Below are 16,601 nucleotides of genomic sequence, written 5' to 3'. Positions count from 1 at the left end.
GTAATAATTAGGGGTGTACCGATATCCAAGTCTGAAGATACGATATCGTTGTGGTATGAACCTCATGGTACGATATTTAATGCAATATTCTTGGAAAGCTCATGATATGGTGGGGAGGCTCACGATTAGGGATGTAACAATATCCAAATCTCTCTGTACGATATTTTCACAATATACATCTCATGGTACGGTATTTATTGCAATATTATGTGGAGGCTAACAAAACTGTGAATAATGTACTTTTTCTTCTTAAAATGCCTTGACAAGACTTAGTCCAGAGAACGAAGACTAAAAGTGTCCCAAATCTGATTTTTTCACCCCATGCGACCTGTATCTGATTTTGTAATGACCCTGTAAACAACACAGATCCGATTTTTTCAAATGCAACACAGGCCACTTGGATATGTGGTCCTAAAACTGATACATATCCGATCTTTTGACACGCGACTTCAGTCTGAACAGCCAGGTCACATTCATCCGACCTACTACATGCTCACAAATGTTCACAAACGTTCTTCTCATCATATGAAAATTGTGAATGAACTCCATGTCAGTGAAGCAGTGAAGCACACAACAATCCCATCACTCTGCATCCACACGTTCCTTTCTACGGACGTTGCTGCCACTGCCCCACAAAACGCCATGGTCAAAAACCTTGTCCTTCTCTTTTTCAATCTCCTTAAAACAAATAAGCTGTATGTGTTCTGGCTCCGGTACAACAGAGACTTCAAAATCGCCAGGTGCTCAGTGCTAGCGTTTATGTTTAGGCTACTTAATCTGTGTATCATTTGTTCATTAGTTTTTCAAAATAAAACCAAAAATAAGAGGACTGAGACTGGGACTGAGACCGGGACCGAGACCGGGACCGAGACTGGGACTGAGACCGGGACCGAGACCGGGACCGAGACTGGGACTGAGACCGGGACCAGACCGGAACCAGACCAGGACTGAGACCAGGACTAGACCGGGATTAAACCAGGACTGAAACCAAGACTGAGCTCAGGAGTGAGACCGGTTTAGTCCTGGTTCAGTCCTGGTTTAGACCTGGTTTAGTCTTGTTTTTGTCCTGTATTCGTCGTGGTTCTGTTCGTATACGATGCAAAAGTCCAGCACCACAGTTTAAGTCATGGAAACGGGAAAAAGTCGTTATCCATTTTTTCCTTTACCCATTTAAACACAAAATCGAAAACTGAAAAAACAAGTTGTTTTCCTTTTTTCCCCATTTTGTTTTTGGAGACAAATAATGAAAAAAAAAAAAAGTTGTTTTTTTATCTTTTTTTTGTTTTATTTTGAAAAATGAATGAACAAATGATAAATGGATTCTACTTCTGTAAACAATGAACATGCTTGCTGCATGTGACGTGTCCTCCAATGCACATGTGGGCAGTTTAAAGTTCACACTGGAGATCACATACAAGTCGCATTTAATTGGAAATGTGAACGACCTTGCAAAAAAATCTGATTTCACAAAAAATCTAAATTAAGCATTAAGCCCTGCAGTCTGAATGTACCCTATGAGCTCTTTGTATTGACAAAAATTCACCCAAAAAAGTCTCTGGTGCAAGTGCAAGAGCAAAAGTGTTACATTTTACAGTATATTATGACTGGCTAAAGACTTTTTGTTCAAGGAATTTCCCACCATAGTCTATAAATGTTAAAGCCTTGAGAACCAATTGTTATAAAAAGAAAAAAAATCACATGCAACTTTAAACATTTTCATCTCCAAATACTATCACCCACTCTGGAATCCTCTCCCTTGAAAATCCTGCCTCCCGTTTGGATCCCACGAGCATAAGAGTCAGACATGTTTTATCCTCTGCCCTAAACCCTTTCTTTTCAGCTCGTCTCGTCTCAAAGAATGTTCCACAGATACACAGACACACAGACACTTGTACATGAGCGTTAGCAAAGCGCACTAACCCCTCGGCCTGGTGTGGGGCTGTGTGCAGATCAGAGCAGACACGCACTGAGTCCTGTTCAAATGTCTCACTTTAGCTCTTTGTAATGAGCAGCAAAGACTTTCACAGCAGAAAACGTGGGCTCACAATGTTTTACCATAGTCTGTCTACAAGGCCTATTTTAAACCAAAGAAATCGATCGGTTTCAGAATGATAAAAAAAATTTAAACAGCTGCCATAGAGATTATATGTCTTATATGTTATATGTTTTGAATGGGAAAAAGTCATCAAAATGTTGCAGAAGCTGAAATCCATGAATAGGTTGTGTTGATGATGTTGATAACTTTATCGATCTATCTCCCACTTCGGATCTCGGTTATGACGTCACATTCAAGCTTCAACCGTTGTATTATGTTTTGTTCGTATGTTTCAACTCGGAAAAAATGTAGACGCCAACCGAAAAGCTGTTGTTGTTTTAACACTGGCCGAGAACCAGACGCTCCAAAATAACTACGCGCTTCAAATGCACAACCTCGAGGAAGAATTCAGTATAAATAGTTTAATTGAGTAAAGTATTTTTTAGACGAGAAGTTGCTCAGGAGTATAAGTCGCACCAGCCAAAAAAATGCTCAATGAAGAAGAAAAAACATATATAAGTCACACCGGGCTAAAAGTCGCACTTTTTGGGGGAAATTTATTTTATAAAATCAGAGACCAGGAACTGACATTTCATCTTGAAACACAAGTTAAGTAATCACAACAAAATACAGAACAACAGACTGAATAGGCGTTAATATGTTAACATAACATATTAACAGTTATTCAGATAATTATAGTATAAACAATATAAAAAAGTTTACGAAAATCTCGATCTCACTCCAAATCACTAAATCCACTGAATTATTCCTCGTTGTCACTTCTGCGTGACCTCCGGAGCTAAACCGTAGATCCTTGATGTAAACGGAGCGCCGCTTCCTTTTCTGCGTAACTGTCATCAGACTCAGTATCAGTTCCAGTTAGAATTATTCCGGCCTTTCTGAATCCCGACAGGATGGTTTCGGTGTCACTGAAGTTCAGGCTTTATCCATTCATCCAGTGACTTCCAGGAAAGTTGCATGGTGCACTTGCCCAGTTTCCGTGAAGCTGTGTTCTCCATCCCCACATTCCACCAGTCCCTGAAAAGTTTCTCGCTCACTCCAAACTTTCTTTCTGCGGCTCGATTACTGTTTTCAGCTGCATATTTCACTATTTGGAGCAAGACAGTGGTTTTTTCTACAGGAGACATGTGCAGTAGAGCGACGTGAGAGTGGTACAGGAGTAACAGTTGTACTAGATACTGGCACACAAGCCTAGAGCGTCCCCTCGTGGCTGTCAGTGTGAAAATTTCAATGTATAAGTCGCAGGACCACCCAAACCATGAAAAAAAGTGTGACTTATAGTTCGAAAAATACGGTATATTAGTGAAGTGAAAGCGTTGGTCTTGTGGGATAGTAGATCATTTTGGCACGTTACCTAATAGGAAATGGCCTAAAAACATGGATGACACTATTGCAGTAATACAGACGCAGTAAGGTATTACAGTAATAGAGACGCAGTAAGGTATTGTAGTAATAGAGACGCAGTAATACAGACGCAGTAGTAGTATAGAGACGTAATACAGTAAGGTATTGTAGTAATAGAGACGCAGTAATAGAGACGCAGTAAGGTATTGCAGTAATAGAGACGCAGTAAGGTATTACAGTAATACTAGTGACTGAAATGGTCATTTAAACCACCAAAGCGTCCAAACACAATGAAAACACTTCATACTACAAGTGACATTGGGCGTAGCCATCTTGGATTCTATCTCAGAAGCCTTGCTCGGTCTCCTCTGAGCTCTTCCGAGTTCCGTGTTGTAAAGGAAATGGGTCGTGTCATTGCGTATCACTAGGCAACGTCCTTGGACCTCTGAGTCGGATGGATAACTATGGGAGATTCAGTGTTTTTATCTGTTGAATCTTATCATTATTAGTTAGACAATGGCTCCTCAGACTTGTCATGGTGAAAAGTGGCATCACTTTCTGAAGTTAGCCAGAGAAACTAATTTCACTTTTGATTGTTCATGCTAACTTAGAGCACCTTGAATTTTGCACCAGTTTTTGTTTGTTTTATCGGAATGTAATGTGTTATCAGAAGGAGATTACCTGTGGGATCAGAATCAGATTTTTTACCAGAATTTGATTTCATACTGGAATGAGACTTCATATCTGAATGTGATGTCTTATACAAAAAGAAAACTTCAAATCAAATCACAAAGGCTGCTCTTATGTATGTATAATGTAATGTTCTTCTGAAAAATATCCTTCTAAAACCACCATTACTGTAAAGCAGGTCATACTATCTCACCCATAGAATATTTATATACACACGAGCTCCATCTGTTAATGCACTGTGGAGTGAAGCAACCGGAACACTGCTTCAAAACAGTCTACTCACAAGATTAACTGCATAACTTATGACAATACGTCTGGTGAAGGTGTATGGACTTAAAAAACACAAAGGAACACTTGAGGATTACCAGCAGATGATCTGTACCGGGGGGAATGTGCTTTTGAAGAGGCAGACACACTAATACTCCGGGATTATCCAAACATGCCAGAATGACACGCAACTCCTTGTATGTTATTGATGAGGGAACAATATTATAACATGGTTAAAAGCTGAGAAAAAGCCAGTCAGGTAGGCCGATAATCTTCCTTTGGTGTAACGTACCTGGAGCGTCTGGCCAGCGCGGGGGGTCAGCTACCGGTCGCAGACTGGGTGTGTTTGGTGCTCTCCTTTCACCACAGTACTTTTCTATGCCTGCGCCGGATCGCCATGACACCCAAGTGACACCCAAGCGACACCCAAATCTCACCTGAGCCCATGCTAGTGCTCCCGCAGGCTAGCCAGACTTTAGAAGGGCCGGCGCTCAGACAAGAAGCACTCAGAACAATGGAGAGATTGTGTGTGGACGTGTGGGAGGTAGGCTCAGATCAGGGACAGTGCAGACAGTAGACGATACAGGACATGACGGGAGGGGGGCTGCAAGGTGGGACAAATGAATAGGACAAATATTACAAAAAGCTGAGTTCAAGACATATATTCAGTGTCTTTTATTCAGTAAATAAAATACAACATAAGTAGATAACATTTCACATTTTGTTTCTTTTAAATAGCAATATGCATCTAAATTGACTTAAAGGTCCTATTACACAAAATTAACTCTTGTGAGCTTTAAGCCGTGTTAGAATGTTATTCTCTCATCAAAAACATACCTGGAGTTGTGTTTTGTTTCATTCACACATCTTTGCGTAATCCTGCTTTATTAATCTGAAAAAGCTCAAAATGCTCTAGTTTTCAAATTAACAGCTACCTTTTATCTTTAGTTCAGTAGAAATGATTCCAGGGCTGAAATCACTGGAATGATTCTAGTGAATGTGCATGGAATTTAAAAACACAGTGGAGCACTTCCTGTATTACCACTGACATCACAAGGTGGAACAGAGTGTTTTCGATTTGAGAGAAGACCTCAGCCTAAATATTCAGGATTTGTGTGTTAAATGTGTGAGTGAATCAAAACACAACTCCAGGTCTGTTTTTGATGAGAAAACAATACTATAACATAAATCAGTAAATTGCGTATTATAGGCTTGTTAATGTATAAAGCTGTCAGAGTGGGTGGAGAAATGGGGTAGGTGAAAACTGAAATTTTCTGAGCACTGAAGCCTCAAATACAGGACAATACAGGATTGCTCAAACAAGCATTACTCGGTGAATATACAACATAGAGGTACAGTAGCTAATGATGAAGGAATACTGTTATATGGGTGAAAGCTCAGATTGTTCAAGTAGATTTCACATAATGCGCCCTTACAGAAAATTCACACCAAAATTCTTGTACAGGTGCAAATGCAAAGAACAGCAATTCAAAAGTGAAAAAAATGCATAGCACACTAAGATGGCCAATGTCCAAAAGCTTTTTTTTTTTTTAAATAATGTTTCAGCAAAAAGCCTTCATCAAATCATTTTTCTTGCTTTGAACCCCCTTATACAGTTTTAAGGCATATTTAAGGCACGTATAAGGCATTCTGGGGCAAACATAGCCCATTGATACTTTGCAGTGACATCATGCTGGGAGTGTTCTTAAATGCATTTCTACTGGCGAAACGTTCAACAATTTCCATGATGAGATGAGCAAACAGACAAAAGATGTTAAGATCATCTTAAATCTCAAGAAAAAATACAAAATGGATTTAAACAACTCATTTACAGGAGCCTGTGAACATTATAATGTTCATGGTTCAGTTTAGGTGTTTTTCAACAAAAAACTGTGAGTGTTACGAACTGAAAAACTTTTGTCTGACGCTAGCTATCTTGTGACCGTAGTTTTATTTGTGAGAGACTTGTTTAAAAGCACATATTAGCTCGCCTGATGTAGTTCCAACCAAGTCAGCTCTTTCTGGTCAGTCTTTGTTAAAATAAAGCTCAGATTAAAGTCTTATTTGAGTAGTGCTTTCAGTTTGCTTTGCACCCTCACATTTCAGGCAAGTGTCCTTACACCATGCACCTTTAATATTGAAGTAAAGCTCACATTGGAATTCTAAAGTAGACTATGCTGTAACAATGTAAAAAAAAAAAAAAACCTCTCGAACTACTGTATGACACGTGAAACTGAAACTGGCACAATGTCTCCTGGCAGCAAAACTGAAACAAGATCCTGTTTTATACAGAACTAAACAGTATTTAGTATCACCCAACGCACAAACCCAATCTCTAACAAAGAATGATTACATCTGCATCCAAAACACTGAATCGTCCAGAGTTACAGAAGCCACTATCTGAGAAAAAACTTTGAGGGACATTTGGGTAAAAGAGTGCTTGTACAGAGCAGACAGGAGCAGAGGAGGGGCAGGTGCAGGCAGGTGGGCAGGTGACAGGGCAGCGGGACAGGAGCAGACTCGTAATTAGATTGTCGGCAGGGGACAGGAGCCTGCACCACCACACTGCAGTCTCTCATTTCCAGTCTCCTGCCGTTACAGGTGTAGCCGCAGACAGAGAAGTACAGGAAGGGCTGGTGCGTGTATCCTCCTGACACGCAGTACATCGTTCATCACACATTCTGGTCATTGTAAACTGTAATTTTCATCTAAAACTACCCACTGAAAGAAATAGGTCCAATGATTTTCTCCTTCTTTATAGTGTTCACCAGAGCAAGCATAGGATTAGCCAGTTTACTATGCACTCTCGTTTTTAAAAAAGGTATTACAATCACAACTGAACCACCAGTGCCTCTATGGAGATGTTATTGCTTTGTCTGGAATGTTCTGGTGAAGCATTAAACGTATCCATCTTGCATTTACTCCATAATATGGGCTTTTATTTACCTAAAAACTTCCTTACTGTGAGTGGGCTCGCCTCTCTGCAGATCTGACTTGTAACTTGGCCCTGTGGTGTAAACTGCTGTATCTGTAAAGATAAATACAACAGCTCCATGGCTAGAAGCAGGTGATGGACACTCCACTAACAAAAGTTACACAGTGCACCTCTAACCTACATATTTCATTCTCAGTATATGGCCAGGCTTCATGTGAAAGCTCAGGACCTCCAGAATTCCTTCTCTGAGCTGCAGAGGCTGCACTAGCACTGACTCATGATTGTCTGTCGGCGCTGCGGTTTAAACCTAAAATGCCTCAGAGAGAGACATTTTAGGTTTAAAACCAACTAGATTTCAGTTTAAAGCAGCTACATTTCCGCATTGGAACTTGCAATCCAAATGAGAGACTCACATGAGGCTCTTTCTGCTTTCTGCTTGGATAATTGTCTTGAGAACCAAAACATAACTTGACCATCACATTGTTGTAATTAAAAATAAATCCTATTACTTCTAGGGGTGCATTGATACAATACTGGTATTGTATCAAGGCGCCCATATTGAAAATTTACCTGGATCAGACATCTGCTTCCAAATATCGTCCCAGTTGATATCTTATAAATATATGTATTATAAATGACTATTTACACATTGTAGTCAGCCCACAAAGTCTCATGTTTGAACTTTTATTTATACAAAGTAGTTAATTAAATGAATAACAGCTACATTTGGATCAGTTTTGTCTTATGTTTTTAAAAGGAAATATATGCTGTTTTCACTGTTTAAATGGGCACTTTGTAACATTTCTAGTAAAGCGTCCTCTACCTGCTTGTCTACATGGAGATATTATTGCTATGTCTAGAATGTTCCACAGTATAGATTAAACCTGCCACCGGGAAGGCAATCAGGTTACAGCACCACTCTACATTACAGTTCAGATCTGTGGAGAGTCGCCCCTTTTCACAGAAGTAATGATTCTATTTTTGAGAAACAGAAACACCTGTAATGAATAAGTACTAACTCAGTATGTTTAAAGTCATAACATGAACATTCCAGGGAAAGCAATAACATTTCCATGGAGACAAGCAGGTAGCAAAGACACTCAACCAGAAAAGTTGCACAATGCACCTTTAAGTTTTATGTTTTGTGGTCAATAGTTAGCAGACAGCCGATTAACCCTCAAATTTAACAATCTTAACTACCCCCGTTCAAAAAATGAACAGACAGATCCATATATCCTTTCCCCCGCTCTACCCCCCTACCCTCTTCTTCTAATTGTGTTAGCGTTGTGTAGCGTCTCGCCGTCTCCTGTCTGGACATGTAAAAGCAGAGGTGATAAGGCGAGGGGCTGGACAGTGACAGATGGCTGAGGGCTGTGCATAATTACAGTAGTGTCTGTTCTTTCTCTCCTCTGTCCAAAACACTGTGTGCGGGACTACACTGTAAAACATATCTACAGTGCTAAAATAACTTTTGGAAAAAGTGCTTTCGGCTAATTGGGAATTGCTTACTTTGGATATACATGTGGAGGGAACGATCAGGGTTAAAATGATCCTTCATCAAGTAATTGTTTTCCTCTTTTCATTTGGGTAACAAATAACAATATTAAAAGTCTTAACAGATAGACAGATACATTATTAATCCTGAGTGAAATTGCACTTTAAAGGTCCTATATTACACAAAATTGACTCTTGTGAGCTTTAATCCATGTTTGAATGTAGTTACCTCATCAAAAACATACCTGAAGTTTTGTTTTGTTTCATTCTCACATGTTTGGGTAATTCTGTATCATTAGTCTGTCTACATCTCCAAAGCTCAAAATGTTCTGATCCACCTTGTGATGTCAAGAAGCGGTCGTTTTCAAGTAACAGCTTCTTTTACTTTTAGTTTAGTAGAGATGAGCAATTCCAGGTCTGAAATCATCCAAATGATTTTAGTTAAACTGTATGGAGCTTAAAAACACAGTGGCGCACTTTCTGTATCATCACATGACATCACAAGCTGGGACAGTGTGTTTTGTGTTTGTGAGAAAAACGCAGCCTAAATATGCAGGATTTGTGTGTTAAACGTGTGAATGAAACAAAACACAACTCCAGGTATATTTTTGATGAAAAGACAACATTATAACATCGATATATCAACATCGATATCAATATTTAATTTTTTTTATTATTCTGTAGAATACTGCAGTAATTGCAGTTCAAGCTCAGCTACAAGATTACTTACATGCACTGTTTTGAGCTGCAACTAAATAAATAAATAGAAACTAAAATAATTGCTTTGAAACTGGATAAAGAATGAAATAAATAAGTTTGTCTTAAATGTGAACAACTCAATTTAAGAATTCAAATTCACTTTATTTATTTTACAGTGCAGGTTTAATATACATGACAATCCATAATGCCTATGCCTATGCCTCAGCCCCGGAGCAGGCCTTTTACATGGAACAGAGGGAGGATCTCTCTTTTTCTTTCTCTTTTGCTGTCTCTTTCTCTCTCCCTCCCTCTCTCTCTTCTTTCTTTCTCTTTTGTTTTCTCTCTCTTGCTCTCTGTAACTGGAATAGTTAGGATTATCCTCCCATTGCTCCCATCTGTCTCTCTCTTTTCCCTACTTCTCACTCTCTCTTTCTCCCTCCTTCCTTTTCTCTATCTCTACATGTATACAGTATATTTCTTTCTCTCTTCAAGCTTTAACAGAAATACTTAAATCCTCTATCTCCTTGTCTATCTCTCTTCTCTCCTTCTGCTACCACCTGTCTCTCTCCTCTTCTCTCTCTCCAGTGCAGAAAACCCCTATCTCTCCTTCTCTCTCTCCTTTCTAGTCAAATGCTCCTCTCTCGAATCAGAAAGCTCTCTCTCTCGCTTTCTCTCTCCCCAACGGAGAATCCCCCCGTCTCTCTATCTCCAGTGCACAACACTCTCTCTCTCCCACTCTCACCCTCCCTCTCTCTCTCCAGTGCATGACCTCCCCTCTTTCCCTCTCTCTCCAGCCTCCCTCCCCCCTCTCCGTCCCACAGCTCAGCGTGCCGTCTCTCCTGCGTGTCCCTGTACACGTACGTTATGAGTGAGTTGATATTGTGATGTGTGAAGGATCAGCGCTCAGGTCCGAGACGGAGGCTTTGATCAATGAGCTGATGTTGTTTTGTACAGAGAAGTTGAGTCTCATTATAGTCAATATGAGAAGCCATGTTGTGAAAAAGTTTATCCAAAGTTTTATTAGAATGTAATTATAATTTTCAGCAAATTTAATAAAAAACAGCAATGCTATGAAAGGCTGGAAAAGAATGCTTGATTTTCTGGACAATGGATTTTAAAGAGGGGGTATTATACAAAATTGATTTTTTAATAATGTTGTTCTCTCTTCAAAAACATGCCTGAAGAGGTTTTAAAAATCATCTATGCATGTTTGAGCATTTTAGCGATCTCTCCCAGGCCCTACTCAAAATCAAATGCACAAACTTAGCTGTAAGATTTTGTGCAATGCTCTGCCCACAAGGCTGCATAAAAATAAAAACATGATACAAAACTGTGCACAGAAACTTGACAAACCTGATGCGATGTACAGTACTTTATTAGTAGTAGGAGGATACATGCTGATTGTGTTGTGATGGTGCTCTGAATGGGAAGTGACTTAGCGCAGGGAGTAAAGGGAGGGGATAAAAACAAAAGATATAAACTTATAAAACATGATATAGCATTTTCAACAGAATAAAAAGAAACATGGTGATCTAAATATGTTATGTGTTAACAGGTAAATACCTCTTTAAGACTGGGCCTATATCAGTGTTTCCCAAACTTTTCTTCTGTGGACCCATATTTTAAAAGTCACAAACCTTCACGACCCAAGTCAAGAGACATTATTTGTAAATCACAAAATAAAGGTGGATTTGACCATTATTGAACATTAATGAGGATATTTTATTGTTGACTGAGTGATTGTGTCTCTGTGAACAATTACTACTCAAATTTTAAACAATGAAAAATGAACCAGCAGTAAAAGGATCCATAAGTCGCCTATTTGGACATTAAATGTAGCCCATTTCCTTTTCTTTTCAACATTCAATTGAACCAGCTACATGGAGATGATGACAAGGCAACCCCCAAAAAATCTCTTGTGACCCACCTGAGGATTGTGACCCAGTCTTTGGGAAACAATGGCCTATATCATTCATCAAACAGAATGCAGTTTAGTGAAATGTTTGAAGATGTCATAATAACAAATCAAGTCATTTAAAAGTGCACTATGAAACTTTTCTAGTAGGGGTCTGCTACGTACTTGTATCCATCAAAATGTCTCAGTTGTTTTTGCTTTGAATGTGCCGGTGTATCCTCGAGCATTCAAGCACTCATGCCCACCACTCCACAGATCTCTCCCTTAACTGGCCTGGCAGCGTTGGCTCACAAAGTTTAAAGTAAAGCAATACCATTTCCATAGACAAGCAGAAAAGTTATACATTCAGTGCAACTTTTTAAATAAAACTGTAAAAGTTGAAATTGCTTTGTCACCTTGATGTGAAAAAAATGGTAAGACCTATAAAACTTGTGAATTATTATTATTTTATAACTTTTTTTTTTTTTTTATAACATTTTCACACATTTTAACCACATTTTCACATATGAAATAAAGTTACAGTTACGCTAAATTGATTCTTGTGGGCTTTAATGGCGATCCCTGATTGGCTAATCCACCATCTGAACTCAAGGTCTTTAAACCAGTGACCAGACTCACATCTTCATAATGTATTGAAGAAGTGTGTATTCTGGATTCTAGGAAAAAAAAAAAATTTTTTTTGGGGCTATAAGTTTAAGTACAGTTGCTTTTTATGTACTGTAAGACAGACATGTCAAACTCAGGCCTGGGGGCCAAATTTAGCCCACGATATAATTATATTTGGCCCGTGAGATCTTATCAGATATGTATTACAGCTGCCTGGCGGCTACAGATAGGCTATAGAGACATTATTTTTTTCATAAATTTTGTTATTATTTTATATTTTACTTATTCTAGATTCAATCTTTAATCAAATCTATTATTAAATATTTATTTTAATGAGAGAAGGTTTAACATTACATATCTTGAATGAAGGGGAAACATGCAGATGTTGTTGAAATTTTTTCAATAAATATTTAGTTTGGCCCATGACTTAGTCCCAGTTTTTAATTTTGGTCCTCTGTGAATTTGAGTAAAAAGTGAACATGTCAAGCAAGAAAAAAATGCATTATTCCTATAGGATTTTACTAATAGTTTTGCACTTTAATATTGGACTCTTGTGAGCTTTAATCTGTTTTAATGTTGTTCAGGTTAACAGCAGCAAGCGTTTACCATTAGTTCTGCAGAAATTGGCAATTCCAAATGTTTCTAGTGAAGGTGTATGGAGTTTAAGAACACAGTGGAGCACCTTCTGTATTAACACATGATGTTTTCTGTTTGAAAGAATAATTAAGCCTAAATATGCACAATTAAATATATGTAAATGTAATCAAAACTGTAGCTATGTTTGAGATGAGGAAACAGACATTATCACACATATCAGAAAATAGCGTAATATGGGCACTATTGCAAACGTTCCAAAACATATCTAATTGCATTGTCTCATTACCTCTTCCTATACAGTCTCTACTTTCAAATTTACAACTTACTTTTTCACTCCATTTTCAAATATACGAAACTTTTAACAATCACAAACATCCCAGAATCCTCCCTGTCTTTCTCCTCTGAAGTTTCCTCCACCATAATGAGCAAGCAGTTTTCACAACATCTCTCCTTCACTTTCGACAGCTCATATCTCCTCCTTAAAATGTTCTATCCGTCTACAGCGACGTGGAGGGGTCACTCAGAGTTCTCTGCCCGCATTTCCGCCACCGGGCTGTAGATGGCGCTATTGCATTGCTCAAACGAGGCTCCAAAGTGGCGGGGATATTGCTTTACACGTCCCACTAGAACGCTATCCGTGGGAACAACTCGGAATCGGAACATTTCAAAACCAAAGGAACAAAAGACGAGGAAAAAGATGGAGGGATGAGTCTGTTTTGGAAGTTGAGACGTGCCGGATGAAAGGGAAAAAAGAAAGGGGTGAGAAAAAAAAATGTGGTAGAGGACTTGAAGTTTTTAAGTAGAATTAATATTTGAACATAAGGTTTAACTGACAGACAGGTGAAGAGGCCGAGATACACTGTAAAAAATTATGACTTCTGTGTATTCAGATAATTAGAAGAAATTGAGTAGTCTTAACATGAATTATTTAGATAATTTTACTTTTTAAAAAATATATCTAATCTACCAATCACATATGCAAATTGCTACTGAAATAGAGGTAGGTGATAGTAACAAAAACTGTAAAATTTCACATAAAAAATATAACTTTACTTTAACAAAATTAGCTAGTTGTTGCTTTTTTTTAAACAGACAAAACTGAGACTTCATTTTGTGTATTTTATTGGACACCTATAATTTCTATTCAGTATTTTGATCCATTCCATTTACAGTGTTGTCATAATGCTAAATTTTCAAACTCATTTCAATACTATAGAAAAGACTTGATTCAATAGGCACTATAAAAGCAATTTTTGACACAAAAAATAATAAGTTTGTATATTTATTATTCCCATTTGCCAATTTTGACAAAGATGCAGATAATTCTGAAATCACTCAAAAGGTTCCTATTATTGAATTTTTTGACAACCTTGCCCATTACATAAAATAAAACGCACATTTTATTACAATTAGCAGATTTATTTCCCAATTTTCTAATATCTAAATAAATAAATAACTGCACCCATTTCATTTCATTTAATCATACATTTACTTTTGTGTTGCGCTAGTATAGATATTTTGTATAAGCAGCTTTAGATGCCAAGAGTCCGCTGTGTGCTGTCTAATTATTAAGCGTTTTACTGTCCGATAACCAGGAAGTGCACTGTTAGCATGCTAGTAATTCTTAGCTTTCGTCTGCTCTGGCCTCTGAGAGTTGTGAAAAGCGTTTCTAAACTCTTTGCGTTGAATAATTAAGATACTCTGAATGCATAAAGTAAGTGAGGAATAACTTTGGACAAAGTGCAAATTGTTTAAAATGAACTAGCTCTATTTTTTCTATTTTTTAAGACAATAAAAATCAGGTACAGTGCGTTTAAGTTGTCAAAACTTTTAAATCCAAGTCTTGTTAGATGCCACATATTGTTTTTTTGCAGTGTCTTGGGCGTATTTGAAGCGTTTTTCCTGGGTTTTGTCTGTCAGGCTGCACATACCTGACAGACAGCGGAATGAGGAGCGGCGTTCGCACATCACAACAAGATATAGAGAGGTTTTCTGATGAAAGTTTGATGCAGTCCCAGACAAATGATTGGCAGATGAGACATGGCGTGCTTCTCCCTCCTCGGCAGCAGAGGGCAGAGTGCGCCGGGGCGAGCGGAGGGGGCGGCGACCACTGGGATGATAGTCGATGTTATAATTGTTTGTGAAAATGATAGAAGATATAAGCTGCTCTCATTTTACAGTAGTGACAGTGGTAATGTTATGGATATTTTAAAGTTCCTATATTACGCAAAATTAACTCTTGTGAGCTTTAAGAGATTATAATGCTGTTACTTCCTCAAAAACATCCTGGAATTGTGTTTTGTTTTATTCACACATGTTTAAGGAACCCTTTATTGTTATTCATCTATAGTTTTTTCAAGTACTACATCATATCACACATGACTGCCCTATTTCCAGCAAGGTGTCTGTCTACATCTTCAAAGCTTAAAATGCTCTGTTCCACCTTGTGATGTCATGAAGCTGTAGTTTTCGAGTTAACAGTGAAAATTGGCAATTCCAGGACTGAAATTATCCAAATGATTCTTGTAAAGGTGTATGGAGTTTAAAAACACAGTGGAGCACTTCCTGTATTACCACACAACATCCCAAGGTGGAAGAAAAATGCAGGGTGTGTTAAACTTGTGAATGGAACAAAACACAACTCCTGCTACGTTTGTGATCAGAAAAAAATAATAAGGGTCTATTAATGCAGAACTCAACACACACACAAAAAAAGTAAAATTGTCTTTTTTTGTCCATTTTAGTGCAAACTAGGTAAATTTGCATTTTAACATAACATTTTCTTTACTGACAGAATATCATTTTGCATATGTTATCCACCTATAGTTTTTTCAAGTACTACATCACATCACACATGACTGCCCTATTTCCAGCCAGGTTTTCCTGATCACAAACACCAGAGAGTAGGGGCGGAGTCCGAAGTGTGGATACCCGTTAGACCAATTACACTGCTCCGTATACCCCCAGACCCCGCCCCTCCTCCCCCCTCACTCTGCCCTTTAGTCCTCCAGGTATTAGGTGTACAGTGTATTATGTAACAGTAACACAAGTCAGTGTTTTAACTCCTTTAAGAACACTATAATATCTCATGATTCATCTCGACATTCCAGTCAGTTTAACACTTTTTGGAGTGGAAAATGTCTTTTTACGTCCACTATTAATGTTCAAGTACCAGCAGCATAATCGTCATGTCAACAATATGTGCATTGCTTTTCTGTAACTATCATGCACAATAACAATAAAACAGTTTTCAAATCAAGACACATAAAAAGGGCAAAAGGAAGAAAAGAAATTTGTGCTGTCAGATTAATATTTTAAGTTTCATATTAGGTGCAGTGACAAGAGTTGAAGTCGCTGTCATTAAGCTTATTGATTCTGTGTTATTACTGCAAGATAGAGAAGATACAATTTGAGATATTTTAATAAAAAGTTTAACTATATCTAATTTTGAAATTAGGATTAAAACAATGTCACAAAAATGAATACCGGCCTGTAGTAAAACATGATCAACAAACGAAGGATAAAACCAGGACTAAACCATGGATACCAGTAACAGATGTAAAACAGGACTTTGTCAGAGAATTTGGACACAATCAGGTCTAAACCAAGACTAAACAAGAACTAAACCAGGTCTACTCAGTATCGACAAGTTATGCATTCCTCGTTCTCCTTATCTTGTTGGTTTCCTGTGTGTATTTTGCTGCATTGCGGTTCACTATGTCCAAACACCCGAGCCCACTCCTCCGCTCTCCCTTTCTGTTTATTCTCAATATGAAAAAAAAAAAAATCTTCTTAAGTAGCGGGTAGTTCGAATCCCGTGGGAACTTACCCTCTCGTCGCCGTTGTTCTCATACCGCGCGGTGGGAATGTGTCTCGAAATGAAAAAAAATGATAAATAAATAAAAATAATGACGCCCGCACCGACCACTGTGTATTCTACAGATATTAATTATTAAAATATAGACTCAGACTTGCTCCAAATGCTCGTAAGTGGATCC

The 16,601-nt window shown here is 38.2% G+C and overlaps 1 protein-coding gene across 2 annotated transcripts in view; it reads left to right on the top strand.

Annotated features, from left to right (window-relative positions):
- Positions 1-16,601, top strand: part of mctp2a (multiple C2 domains, transmembrane 2a) — an 85,753-nt gene that overhangs the window by 36,765 nt on the left and 32,387 nt on the right. The window lies entirely within an intron of this gene.

This window comes from Boleophthalmus pectinirostris, unplaced genomic scaffold (assembly GCF_026225935.1).
Source record: "Boleophthalmus pectinirostris isolate CB_2022bp ecotype Guang Dong unplaced genomic scaffold, ASM2622593v1 HiC_scaffold_2, whole genome shotgun sequence".
Taxonomy (NCBI): domain Eukaryota; kingdom Metazoa; phylum Chordata; class Actinopteri; order Gobiiformes; family Gobiidae; genus Boleophthalmus; species Boleophthalmus pectinirostris.
The sequence above is the reverse complement of the archived record's forward strand: the minus strand, read 5'-3'. Positions and strand labels throughout refer to the sequence as shown.